Raw genomic sequence first — 13,433 nt, forward strand, 5'->3', positions numbered from 1 at the left:
TAAAAAATGAAATTCATAGCTATAGTTTATATGGCAGCTAGAGCTTGACGCTCTCAGTTAAAAGGTGGCAACATATTTCAGAATCTGTGAGTGAAAAAACAAGTTTATATAATTTTGATGACAGCTGACAGATTCTTCCTTCTGTCTCAGCTATGTGTGGGACAGAAAGAGTGGCCATGAAACCTGTTGCACAGCCATTCAACTCAATTTTTATAAACTTAATACTACAGATAAGGCTATACTTTCTCCAACAGCATAAGACATTTCAGGAAATTCTTACTGATCTAAGATTAAAAAAAGAGTTACTGTCCCATATATATTTTGTCCAAGAAAACCCTTTCCTATCTTTGCATTCAATTGGATATGGCCCATAAATTCAGCTTTCATCCAAATGTTCATTTGTGTAAGAAGCAAGAAGAATTCATATGTCTACACAAGAATAATTCTGCAATGACCTTCTCTGAATGTTTTAAGACCAGTTTGCACTGCTAGTAATCCAGCATGAGATCATGCTTCACATATTCAGGTAAAGGCCAATGACTTAGATAATGTTATTTTGTACAATCTCAGTTGTTGGATAATTTCCATTCACTCCCTGTGTAGCAAATGTTATTCTAGCAATGGAAATAAAAGCACCAAAATTTAAAGAACTCATAATTTTTGCAGGTATAGAAGTGAACAGTCTTTTCTCAATGCAAATTCTGAAAAGCGTACGCAACAGGATTTTTAATAAATGTAATTACCAATTTTTTAAAACATCACAAAAAACTTCATTCTGACAAACACAGAGCACGGAGTGGGAAAAATGTAATCTATATTAGTACAAACCCTCATATTTTCTAATCTCATAACAAAAGAGAGATACTGGTAAAAAAGACAGAACTAGGTCGCTCCACAATGGTGCAGTAAAATGTGATGATGTGGTGTATGCTAACTGGTCTAGAATCAGGAAAAAAGGTTAGTGGCTATTTTTACTACACCTGGTTACACATATCATTTAATAAGTGTATAGTTCAAAAAATTGGTTATATTTCTGACATTAATAAAGGTGTATAACATTTTGAAATATTTTGTGTAAAATAATGAACTGTTCACCCTCATAGGAAAGATATTTCAATAGATCTGTACATTTTCCTCAAGGTACCAGGACTCTATGAAAGAACAAATGCAACAGCTGTAATTAATTTTCCTTTGTTCAAAACCAGATTAAAAAGTACTTAATAAGTGGATGCCAGAATATAGACCCTCAAAGAGCTTTGATATGATACAAATACTTACAAATTACATAGGAGCAGGCAAAAATCTTTCTCTGTAAGATCAAATTATGTCAAATGATTTATATGAGGACTGAAATTAAATTGGTCCAATTATTAATTCCTGCCCCCACACATTTGCAAAGAGGTATCAAATCAAATCTGTTCATCCTTCAATTGAAAGAAAGTATTTTTGGAATCTCTCCTTTCTTGTGCCTTGATATTACTGACTACAGTCTGTCAGAAAACAGAAAGTTTTATTCAATGAAAATAATTCTAGTTTATATGTTTTGTGCAGAACATATCAATACTTTGCCTATTTTTTTAATGAAAAAAAGTGTGAGTTTTCTTTTTTTTCATAAAATCTTGCCATTTTCCCAGGAAAGATACATTTTCCAAATAAAGTTTTTTTTTTTTTAAATCAGGTCTGTTATAATTCTTGTTAAAGAGGAAAAAAGTTGAAGAGTGAGCCATAGCTCTGTTGTATGGTGTTGATCGCAGAGTTTTCAGACCTACCAGAAAACCAAAATGTTCTTCTAATTACTTCAGACACTTTCTGTACTGGGTTTGATAGTCAGAACATTGAAACTTTGTGGAACTTGCTGCATTCCAAGCTGTGCACCCACCAAATGAATTCAATCGATTATTTGGGAACCATCAGTAGGTATCTCCTAGAATTGAGTAATACCTGAGATTGAGAAATACACTTCTGTGTTTTGAGAGTTACCTAATTAACAGAAACAGTGTAATGAAGTGAGAAGAGATACACAGGAATAAGACATAAACAGAAGAGTTGGGAAAAGACTCTTGGCAACAACAGCAAGAATATGTACATTCACACCCACAAAAGCCAAATCTTCCCTTACATTTCTCAGAAAGGGACAAGGCAATCATCATTTCTTGCAATTAAAATTTAACAGTTGGAAGTAAAAGAGCCAGTAAAGTCAACGTTGTACACTACCCATAACCCAGCAGAAGAAAACTCAATGTTTTTTATCAACCATAACCTTCATATGTTTGTGATTCTTAACAGGCACACTTAAGTGGTTTCCTGAGCAGCACAGTTAGTGGAACCTGTTTTCCCATGGATCATGTCTCATGTTTGATTGCACTGCCCGTCTGCTTTTTCCATAGATGAGGTATGTATAATGACATTTTCCCATGAAGACTCTCTAGTGGCTGATACGATTTAGTGGCCATCAACTGTAGCTTTTCCCGCACTGAAAGCCATTTGTGAGTCTCTTTTATGGACCAGAAAACTCTTTTTCATGAAATATGTATGAATTTTTTAAGAACTTTAGTCCTCTGCCATGTTTGGTTGAAATTGGTGAGCAGATTGAAAAGTTATTCAAGAAGGGATAAATAGAGAACTTATGTGTAAGCTTTACTTCTTTGGACATCAGTAAAAATATTTACCAGTCATTCTCTGATATAGTGACTGTTTCTCAAGAAGCCACAAACACAACTCTTAAAGTACCCTTCATGATCATTATGTTACCTTCCAGAGCTACCAAACATGTAGGAATATTACTGATGTAGTAGATCTACTCAAGTTTATCAGATCCGTATATCTCCTTTTAACATTAGGAGAAAATGCCTACGGAACCATATAAAGTTTCAAAGGTTTTTATTGTTTGATTTTTAACTCAGAATGAACAGGAAACAAAGGGAGAGTAAAAAAATGATCAGATTTTAAAACTATTTGTATAAAATCCCAAGCAAAGTTACTAATTTTTCTGCAGCATGTGAGAATGTAAGAGTGAGATGAAGTAGCAAGTGACAACAAGATAACAAGAACTAGGGACCCTAATGAAGGAAAACAAAAGTATCAGTGAAATAATTGTTGTTTGTGTTCTGTTCACATCCCATTCATTCACTAGAGTAAGAGCAGCATTTTGTTTATCAACCTCAGTTAATGTTGCTGCATTATAAGCAAAAGCAGACATAGAAGCATAAAATGTAAACTTAACATCCCACAGAAGGTCCAGCCTTGCAATCAAAAGCTGTTCCTCAGGGTCATGAAATCTTAATTTTCTGAGTTACTAAAATGATAAATATAGGTCAGGAGGAGCTTAGAGCACCTCTGTGAAAGAGAATTGTCACTAGGTGTGCTTCTCAATACCTGCAACTGCAGCTACAGTAATTGAGTCTCTCAGATACTTACTCTGATGCTGAACATAAACGACTGACAGACTTTATGTCTCCTTTGTGCAATATTTAATAGCTGAAAGACATATCGGCATTCTCATAAACTCGCTAACATTTTATTCTGCTTATTGAATAATAATATTTCACTCTACAATTTTTCTCTTTTTCCTTTATTTTGCCATATCAGAGAAATTACAGAAGTTCTCTTGTATCAGAGAAATTACAGAAGTTCTCTTGCTCTAGAATAAGCATAGCTCAAGAAAGGCCAGTTTATGGAAATATATAATCTATTTTTTTCTGCATTTTGATCATGCATAATTGGGTCCCATTGGGCTGTCATCTTAAAATTACTTCCTGCAGTGCAGGGCAGAAGTTAATAATTTTCCTTAAGATGACACATTCACAAAAAAAAAAAAAAGGAAAAATTATCAGAAATATGCAATGCCAAAAAAATTAGAAAGATCTCATCTTTCCTTTCTTTTTTAAATTTGCTTACTTTATTAGTACCTACGGGCAAGAATGCTACTTACTGTACAAGTTGTTAATTCAGCAGTGCTGTCCTACAATACTTGATAATGCTTTGGGAATAGAATCATAGAATCATTTAGGTTGGAAAGGACCTTTAAGATCATCAAGTCCACCCGTTAACTTAACACTGCTAAGTCCACCACTAAACCATGTCCCTAAAATCCATTTTATCATGCTGCTTCATTTTAATACACAAGTACTAGAAAAATAAGAATTCATCAGAGGATAAAAGGAAAAAGAAATAGTTTTGGTAAAAGTATACAAAAAGTAAAAAGGAACTGTGAGAAAGTTTGCTAGAAGTTTAGGTAAGGTTAAAAAGAAATTGAGTATTTCTCTATAGCAAGTAGTTTTGGCAGTAGAATTTGGGAACCAGAGATACTGATTAAGCATAAGTGACCCATTAAGCATAAGGGTAACAGAGCAGTGCTTATAACACAAGTCATGTTATAAGCCAAGTGTCTTCCTCCTCTTCAGCTGGTAAGGGCTGACAGTCACTGGTGAACATACACACACCCACACCCCCCCCCACTCTCTAGATTCAGAAGGATGTGCATGTTCACATATCCCTCAAATGCTGCTCTGTGCATCTGACACCCCCGCCCAGGCCAAATGCCTCTTACCTGCTCCACAGATCTCCTGCTTGACTACTGGTCCAGCTGGCAAACTGGTACGCACTGGCAAACATGTGCACATTCACACACCCATTTCACAGGTATGCCATACACGTGGGTCCCCCTAGATACTAGCAGGGACCCTCTGCCCGCCTGATACCCCTGCCTAGACCCACAGCCTCCTGCTTGCCAGCAGGTCCAGGTTGAGGTTTGCTAGCGAAGGAGACATGCACACCCACATGCATACAGTGCTTGGGAAAGATACAGCCAGGCATAAAAATGAGGCAATCCCAATCTGTTTAGAGTTCATTAAAACATTGATGACTGTGTTTCATTGGAAGGTACTGAGATGAATAATATGGATATTTGTGTAAAATTGTAACATGAATGATGAACTGGTATTACAACAAGCTGTGCCAAAAGACTTGCACTAGTTCAAAGGTGCAAGGTACCATTAAGTCATCATCTGAAACAGTGTGTATCACTCTAGTCACCTTCACACAGGAAAGATGAACAGAATGAAGGCTATCATAGCTGTTGTCTACAAACTGTTTGGGGGGATAAAAATGTGAAGAAGGAGCTAAGATTGAGGTGAGGGAAAAAGTTGGCAGAGGAACACATGGGTATGAACTACCCATTAGTAAACTGAGGGTGAAATAATAAGGCACTGAAATTATCAAATTTGCTGAAACAGAAATTTGCCTTTTAATAGGCAAAGATCATAATCCATTTGAAGATGAACAGAATTATGGAAGAAAGTTGTATGTGACAGGAAGTAGATGTGCAGAGCTAATTCCTTTCCCAGTTTCCTGTGATCTTATGTACGTACAATATGCAACTTCAGTGTAATGATATCCATATACAAAACCAGCATTGAATATCACTGCTCCATATTCTATTTCCAAATGGATTCAGTTTATTAACTTGTGTTTATAAATATTTGTCAGACATATAACATGACTGGCTTGACAGGAACAAAACAGATGGAGCATATCACACTGTAAACATAAATAGTGAGACACTAAAATGATTAAACTCAACAGCCCTTTGCTGTTGAATTCAGGCCGAAGTAAGGACAAGGGTCAGACTTCAAAGCATGGTAACAATGGAAGAACGGCATATGTTTTTATAATACTTCTCAGCTATTTTAAAAGCACCATCAAAGTGCAGAAAAACAGAACAGTATTGCAGTGCTTTCAAAGGTCTGGGGTTCTGCTGGCGATTGGCCAGATGCCATGATGCTCACAGAGCTAAGCTAAGTGCCGCCTTCTCAGCCTGATACAGTCTTTCCTATCTGGAAGCCCCCCCATGTCTGGTTTATTGCCAAGATTTTCTGAGAGGAATCACTCCTGTCTTTTCATGTGGATAGATATACTGGGCCTGGGATGGAGTTACTTTTCTTCATAGCAGTGGTGTGGTGCTGTGTTATGGATTTCAAGCTAAAACTATTGACAACACACCAGTATTTTGGCTGTTGCTGAGAAGTGCATGCTCAGCCTGGAGGTTTTCTCTTTTTCACATTCTGCTCCTTCTCCCAGTGAGTGAGCTGGGGTTGGGCAACAAGCTGGGTGGGGACACAGCTGGGACACCTGACCTGAATTGAACAAAGGCATATTCTATACCATGTGATGTTGTGCTCTGCCATAAAAGCTCAGGGAATGGAGGAGGAAGGGGGAACATTTGTGGTTATGGCGTTTGTCTTCCTAAGTAATTGTTATGCATGCTAAGGCCCTGCTTGCCTGGAAGTGTCTGGACATTTGCCTGCCCATGCGAAGTAAAGAATAAATTCCTTATTTTGCTTTGCTTGTGTCTGCAGCTTTTGCTTCACTTATTAAACTGTCGCTATCTCAATCCATGAGTCTTCTCACGTTCCTCCGACTTTCTCCCAATGCCACAGGAGACAGAGTGAGTGAGGGGTTGTGTGGGTGCTTGGCCATTGGGCAACGTCAACCCACCATGGTGGAACACAGCTTATATAGTTGATCAAGCTAGAATAAAAGTAGTTGATGTCTGTGTCAGGGAATAGTCTATAAGATTGAATTACTCTGATAAATCACACTATAAATGCCTTACTATACAGCAGTAAACTGATTTTTTAAAAATATTTTTGTGCCAAATAATGCGATTGGTCTCTTCAGCTCTGTGGTCTAGTTCCACACTCAGGTATTTTCTACTAAAAGCTGCTTTATAATTCTGCTGCAGGAAACAGAGAGTACCATTTGAAGGATTACAGAAGGGGGTGCAAAGTGTGACTCACACTACACGTCTGTGCAGGAGAGATGATGAAGTAATATTCTACACTCTTGGCTATCCTTATTCAAATAGGCCTTTCAAACACCTTTGGCAGGCCACACATAATTTATCATTTCTTCATTTTATTAATAGATAATATAAAAGTGGCCACAGGTCATAACAACTGAAGTTGTGGGCCACATCAGCTTCAATTAGACCATAAGTTTCCCAACCCTGCACTCAACATGTTCCCCTGATACTTACTACAGGTTTCCAGAGCCATGTGAGTACCAGGTAGGACGGATAACAACTGTTTTGTGGTCATGGACACTTAAGCACAAAAGATGTTGAATAGTCTGTCAAATGCCTTCTTCCTGGGGCAAGTGGAAAGCACAGGTATGGTTATCTAAGTCTGTGTCTTCCCTACCAGTTTCTTCCAAAGGGTGCTATCCTGTTGTTGCTCAGACCTGCCCCAGCTACGTATACAAGTATTAAACTATGTGTAAACTAAGTGTTCACACCCAGAGTATGCATTGTCATTCCATAGTATCAGAAAATTTGGAAATAAGACTGAGAAGGATACCTCTCCGATAGACAGCCACAGTTATGAAGCGAACTATTGAATTCATTGCAGAGATATTAAAATAAAACTGTGATGACTGCGTGATACAGGAGGCTTTGTCTGGCCTTGAAATCTGTGAGTTTGTGGCTGCATGGCAGAAATTTAGCAAAAGCATGTGTACATTTACATTATAAAGTAAGGTAAATATCTGTTTAGGAAAAATTTATTAAAATACCCTGTAAGCATACATTCTATTCACAATGACCTTTACAGCCTCTTGATTTTAACATTCATACTGTCCACATTTTCTGCACTAACCTTGCTAAACATATTTTTAATTCCATTAAAGTCCTTAGCTTCAAGTTCTGCATAAAATATCAATATTATTGATTCATCCTTTTTCTCTCCTCAGGGCATGGTTTAATTTCACATCAATTTGTATAATGAAAAAAGGAGTGAATCTGCCAGAAATGAATGCTAAGAAAAAATGCTAAGAATCAATTAGAACGCCTTATCAGCTACAAAGATAGTCATATCTTTTTACTTATGAAGGAAGATATATTGCAACATAAAAAACCAGAGCTAATCTGATACCTGTTTTCACTAGCAGATTTTGTACTTCAGTTGGCTACAGTGGTTTTATGCTGATGTATTAGAATTTAATTTGCCCACTATTAACATTAAATTTATGGAAGATTAAGTAGACAATTAAGTCCAATGGGATGAAAATTAAATTATCAAATTATATCATCCAAAACTCTTTTATCCCTTTGTACTTTGTTAGGTATTTATTTTTGTTTCATCAGCATAAACCATTTGTACAGTATGACTTCTACTCACAGCCAGGACAATCAAATATAAAAACAAGTGCATGTATTTTAGATACTCGAGAAGTCCGTTTTAGCAATAGTAGATGCTTTTTTCTGAGAATGAAATCTTGCTCTTGATTAATCATTGAAAGAATTGCCATTGAATTTAGTGGTGACAGGATTTTACCCCATGAAGTATGCATAAAAATATATTCATCTTGTAGAACCCTAACGATGTTGTCTGGAAGAAACTTCTAGCCCAACTTTCCACCTCAAGTAGGACCACTTGTCTAGCCAAGTCTTGAAAATTTCCAAAGTTGAATTTTTTAGAGTCTCCCAGGGTAGCTGTTAGACTTCTGCTGGATCAAAGTGATGCTGTTTAAAGTCTGACCTTCAAAACCCTTAACACTGGGAAGTTACATGAAGTGAAGAGCATCAGGTGCTTAGCTCTTCTCAAAACCAGATCCTTCTAGTCCTCAGAGAGTTAAGTTCTACATTTTTCAGTTGCAATCTCTCTGTTTCTTTAGCATGTGGTTTACTGTTATGATTGGCACACATATTGTGATCATGAAGGTCAAATGTCAACCTTCTGGGTAACATGGCCCAATTCCGTGACCGACTGTATTGCCAAATACCAACATCATGAATGTAAACTAGTATTTTCTTAGGATCCAGAAAAGAGAATCAAAGTGTTGGATAATACGCCTTCACCAACCTCTGTTACCTAGGATGGATAGCTGAGATCTGAAGCGACATTCTGTTATCTGAGACCTGTGACAGAATTTTGTTATTAGGAATCAGATTCCATATGGAAAGTTTTCAGTAATATTCAAAAAGTTAATTTTCACTTCTTATGTAATGTCATGTGTTCTTAAGCTGTCATTGCATTTTACACCAGTGCTAGTTAAAATGTTGTAAGTGGGAATGGATCCCTAAGTATATGTGATGTTCTGATTGTTTGGTGTGTTTTATCTGTGTAAGGCCATGAACATTAATATTGCAGAGAAATATTTGAGAACTTACTTTTACTGACTTTTAAAATTAAACATTGAACCTTTTACTCTCTCCACTGCAGCATTTATGAACACTAATGCTCCAAACATTTATTCTTTTAAATATAACCCTGCTAGTGTATCAAAGAGGAGGCCAACAGTGCACAAAAGGATAATCTTTTACAGTGGTAATTCCAGAATTCTATTAAGTAAATTTATTAAGGATTTTAAAATGAATGGGCAATTCACCTTAGACTAGGAGGCTTGTGCCAACTTCATTAAGCAAGAATTTTACTTGGTAGTCCATCCTTATAGGTGCCATACAATGCTGAATTTTCAAAAGGGTTTTAAACCTTTGAAGATGCAGACCATTTGCCTGTGATATTTTCAAAATCACTGTAACAGATTTGACATACGGTGTTTTTGAAAATCCCAGCAGAAGATGCCTACAAATGTTGAATATCTAATCCCAACAGCCTGTCTACCTAACATACTACAGTAGTGAACTATCACTGAATAACAAAAGCATATGCATGTCTTTCGTCTCTTACTATGTCTTTGTACCTTCCATTCATTCCCCTGGGTGATTACAAGCCAAACATCGATGTAATTCTGAAGTAAATCATGAATACAAATGCATTTCATAGATTTCTTACTTTTTGTTCTTCCTTTTCAAATTGGTATGCTTTCCTAGAGTTTAAAATCAGGAGAAACTTTTACAAATGTTTTTTTGTGACCCTGTATAACACAGTTCATAGGAATTACCTGTTTTATCCAAAGGTATCCCAAGGGAAGAAAGTAGTTTTCTGTCAAATGGTTGTGGCTTGGGTTAAAAAGGAACCAGTTTGTTCAAATCTGTCCTGGGGGTAATATTCAGAAATATAGTTAGTATAGAACACAGACAGTAGTAAATTTGGTTTATTGCCCTAAAAAGTTGGCTGTGAAGGCATGCAAGTTGACGCTAAAGAATAACCTCAAGTAAAAAAAGGAAATGGTAGAATTGTTTTTTATGGTGAGAGTGTCTTCCTGCTTCCTATGTCATGGATGTTAATGTGATCTTCCTTCTCTTGGGCATTTATAATTAGATAATAAACTCATAATTGGTATCGGTATTCAGGATGTTTGAACTCATAATCAGGATTGAAAAATCTATTTTGATCTCTAAAGTCTGACAGTCAGTTAGAAACTATATGTGATTATACCTTCTTCTGTCATATCTGTGACCAAAGTTGGAATTATTTTGATGATAATCTGAATACATCTGATATATCCTTGACAAAGCAGTTCAAATGAGTTCACCAAGGGATTTTTATGGGACAGACCATGACAATCCCTATAGGAACCTATTTTTTTTAAAGGGCTTATAGAACTAGATCACATTATTTGATTTTTCTTCAGGTTTCCCTTTTTACAAACAAGACACCCCAAGCTAGGGAACAATGTATTTACAAAATAATATATACTGTACGTTGCTCCTTTTTAATGCTTCTGACATAAAGCCTCGAAGCTCTTGGTTTTTTCAAGCTTTTTGTCTAGTTTTGTTTTCAAAGCTTCCACTAATGGCAGGATAGACCTGATTTGTAAGTTATGAATCTGTATTTGCCAATATGACATCTTGAGACTACCGAAAAGCAGAATCATTGGGTTTAAAATTGCGTGAAAAGAAGTCAGTATGAAATAAGTTTCTAAAACATCCAGAAAATGTATTTAGGGTACACAAGTATGAAAGTATAATTGCTATTTTTAATAAAAATTACATGTATTTCCAAACAGTTAGAAACTGCAAATTAATATAGGGGAGAATAAGCACAGAGCTGAGTTAGTTGTAAATTTACACGATTAGAAACAGCAGCAAACAAGATTGACAAGTTGTTTCTAAGAGAAGCTGTTGAATCAGCAAATTCTAAGTGTTTTGGGGAGGCAGTCTAAATTTACCAAAACTCCCATCAATTTTCTGGCAGATATTTTGCTGGTGTACCTGGTAGCATCTCAGAAAACAACCTGGCAGATGAAGGAAGAGCTCAGAGTTTCCAGGCTCCTTGACACCAAGGCAGTTCACCACGGGGGCAGTGCCTCTTTCTTAGCATTTCAGCATTTTAGATAGAACAGAATAAGTTTTCCTGGTGCTGTTCTTATTGTTACATGTTTAGCCAGAAGTAAAGCTGAGGAATTCAAGTGGCAAAATCCTCTGCTGAGTGTCTGAGTCCAAGTTGATGTGACTATTGACTGTTCCCTAAATAAAGATTAAAGACAGAAAACAATGGAAAAAAGGTGAAAGCACTAAATACAGTTTTATTAAAAGGCATACAATACTAGAGTCACAATGAAGCAAAGTCTTTGAATGTGAACCCCATTTTAGGATTATATTCAGTATGTTCAATTTTAGGAAGAGTTTTGACTGTTTTCATATCAAAAACATTACCTAGGCCTAGAAGCATGCTGAAATTAAATTTATCCTGCATTGTCTTGGTCCTGGTTTCCATTAAAATGCTTGAGAAATATAACACTAGTTTTAATGACAGATAAACAGGAGTTATTTGTGTGATCCAAGTAGCCTTAATTTATGCTATTTGACAGTTTACAACTATTTCATCAACTGGTGCTTTCACACCTTTTTGTTAAAAAGAGTGTAACTAACTAAATATATTATAATTACTTTATAGCTAAAATATTACATCACAAATCTTTAGGTTTTAAAATGAGGGGTTTAACTTGTGGCAAAACCAAGAGAGAATACAGAGGGCTACCCATAAATACCCACAGGATACCCACATAGCTGAGAGACAAAGGTAGAAAGCAATAGAAAATGGGACTGTGGTTCAGCACGCAGAATAAAAAAAATCAACAAATTCAACTTACTTAGCAGGCACTTGCTTACACTTAGACAAAATTCTCTAAAATCCCATCTTCTGCATGGTACAATCAACATTGCAGAGAAACATATCTATCCAGTCAAGATCCAGATGCTGCAACCTGCAAGTGTGCTAGCCCACTTTTCCAAAGTGAAGAATGAGTTGCTTTTTAAATGTAGGTTTTTACAGTAAACTAATACAGGAAGCACATACTAAGGAAGGAGGAAGCTCATGTTTCCATCCTTTGCCTGAGGAGATTGAAAACCATATCTCCTGTGTCCTGGAAGAACATCCAGACTCTCAAGCCATAAGGTTTTTCTGTGCTTTTTACTGAAACTGTGCCAAAGGCAGGGAAACAAAAGATTCATTAAGCACAAATGAGAACCTTCTCATACCATTAATCTGCAGCATTTTTCACCTTGAAGAATAGATCCTCCAGTTCTGGTTTCTGAATGAAAAACAGTTTGTGTAATTTAACACAAGCAGCTCTAACCACTAAACTATTAAATAAAGGGCGTTTTGAGGATTAGAAGGCAGGTCAATTGGGTTTTTTAGGACTTGAGGACTGAATTATGGCAAAGTACAAAGTCTTCCTGCTTGTGTCTTTTGACAGGTGTGGCCACCAGCAGATACCTTTGAGGGTCTGTCATAAAACAAATAAGTAAAATGATTAACAGTTTAGAGTTGGTACATATATTTTCTGATGCTGCAGCAATCTTTTAGTGTATAAGTAGAGACCCATTGAGCTAGTTCCTTAGCAGGTATATATTAATTTATATCTGAATTGATGGTTGTCTTATTTCATTTTTTTGTAATGCAATCTGCAGTGATGTCACCATTTACTAGCATCCTTAATGGAAGTACCTAATTAAATTACAATATACTGAATAGATACTTGAATATAGCCATAATAAGATTACAGATAGTGCCCTTTTTCTGCTTTATTAAAATATGGTTTGTTTTTTGGCATCACTTCCTTTTGATTTTAATTTTAATTGACCAAAGCTTGGGAAGTATTATTCTGAAAGTGATGAAGGATGGAGGCTTGAAGCTTCTTACTGAATAAGGAGAGTTCTGATGTCCTTTTCAGTATCCAGATTTCACTCCAACATCAGTTCTTCTACAATAACATAACTTACAGACCTCTACTTCTTGCAACTGTCTGAAGTTTCTCTTGGTTTTGTCCTTCAGTCTCAGAAAGTGAAATGTCGTTCATTAATTTCAAGTTATTTTGATTTGTGACTGATGCAATGAAAGTCCTAACTTCACATCCAATCTGCAATTCCTACATTTAATAAGTCTTTTCATTACCATTTATTGTGATCATCTGTTTTAATACTTCCTTTTCTCTCCAGATTAATGTTCAGTGTGCAGCAAATATGTCTTGCAAACATCTTAATTAACCATTATGAAGAAATAATTCATTCATGCTTTAAAACAAAGCAT

The sequence above is a fragment of the Egretta garzetta genome, unplaced genomic scaffold (assembly GCF_000687185.1).
Source record: "Egretta garzetta isolate BGI_Z169 unplaced genomic scaffold, ASM68718v1 scaffold151, whole genome shotgun sequence".
Classification (NCBI taxonomy): domain Eukaryota; kingdom Metazoa; phylum Chordata; class Aves; order Pelecaniformes; family Ardeidae; genus Egretta; species Egretta garzetta.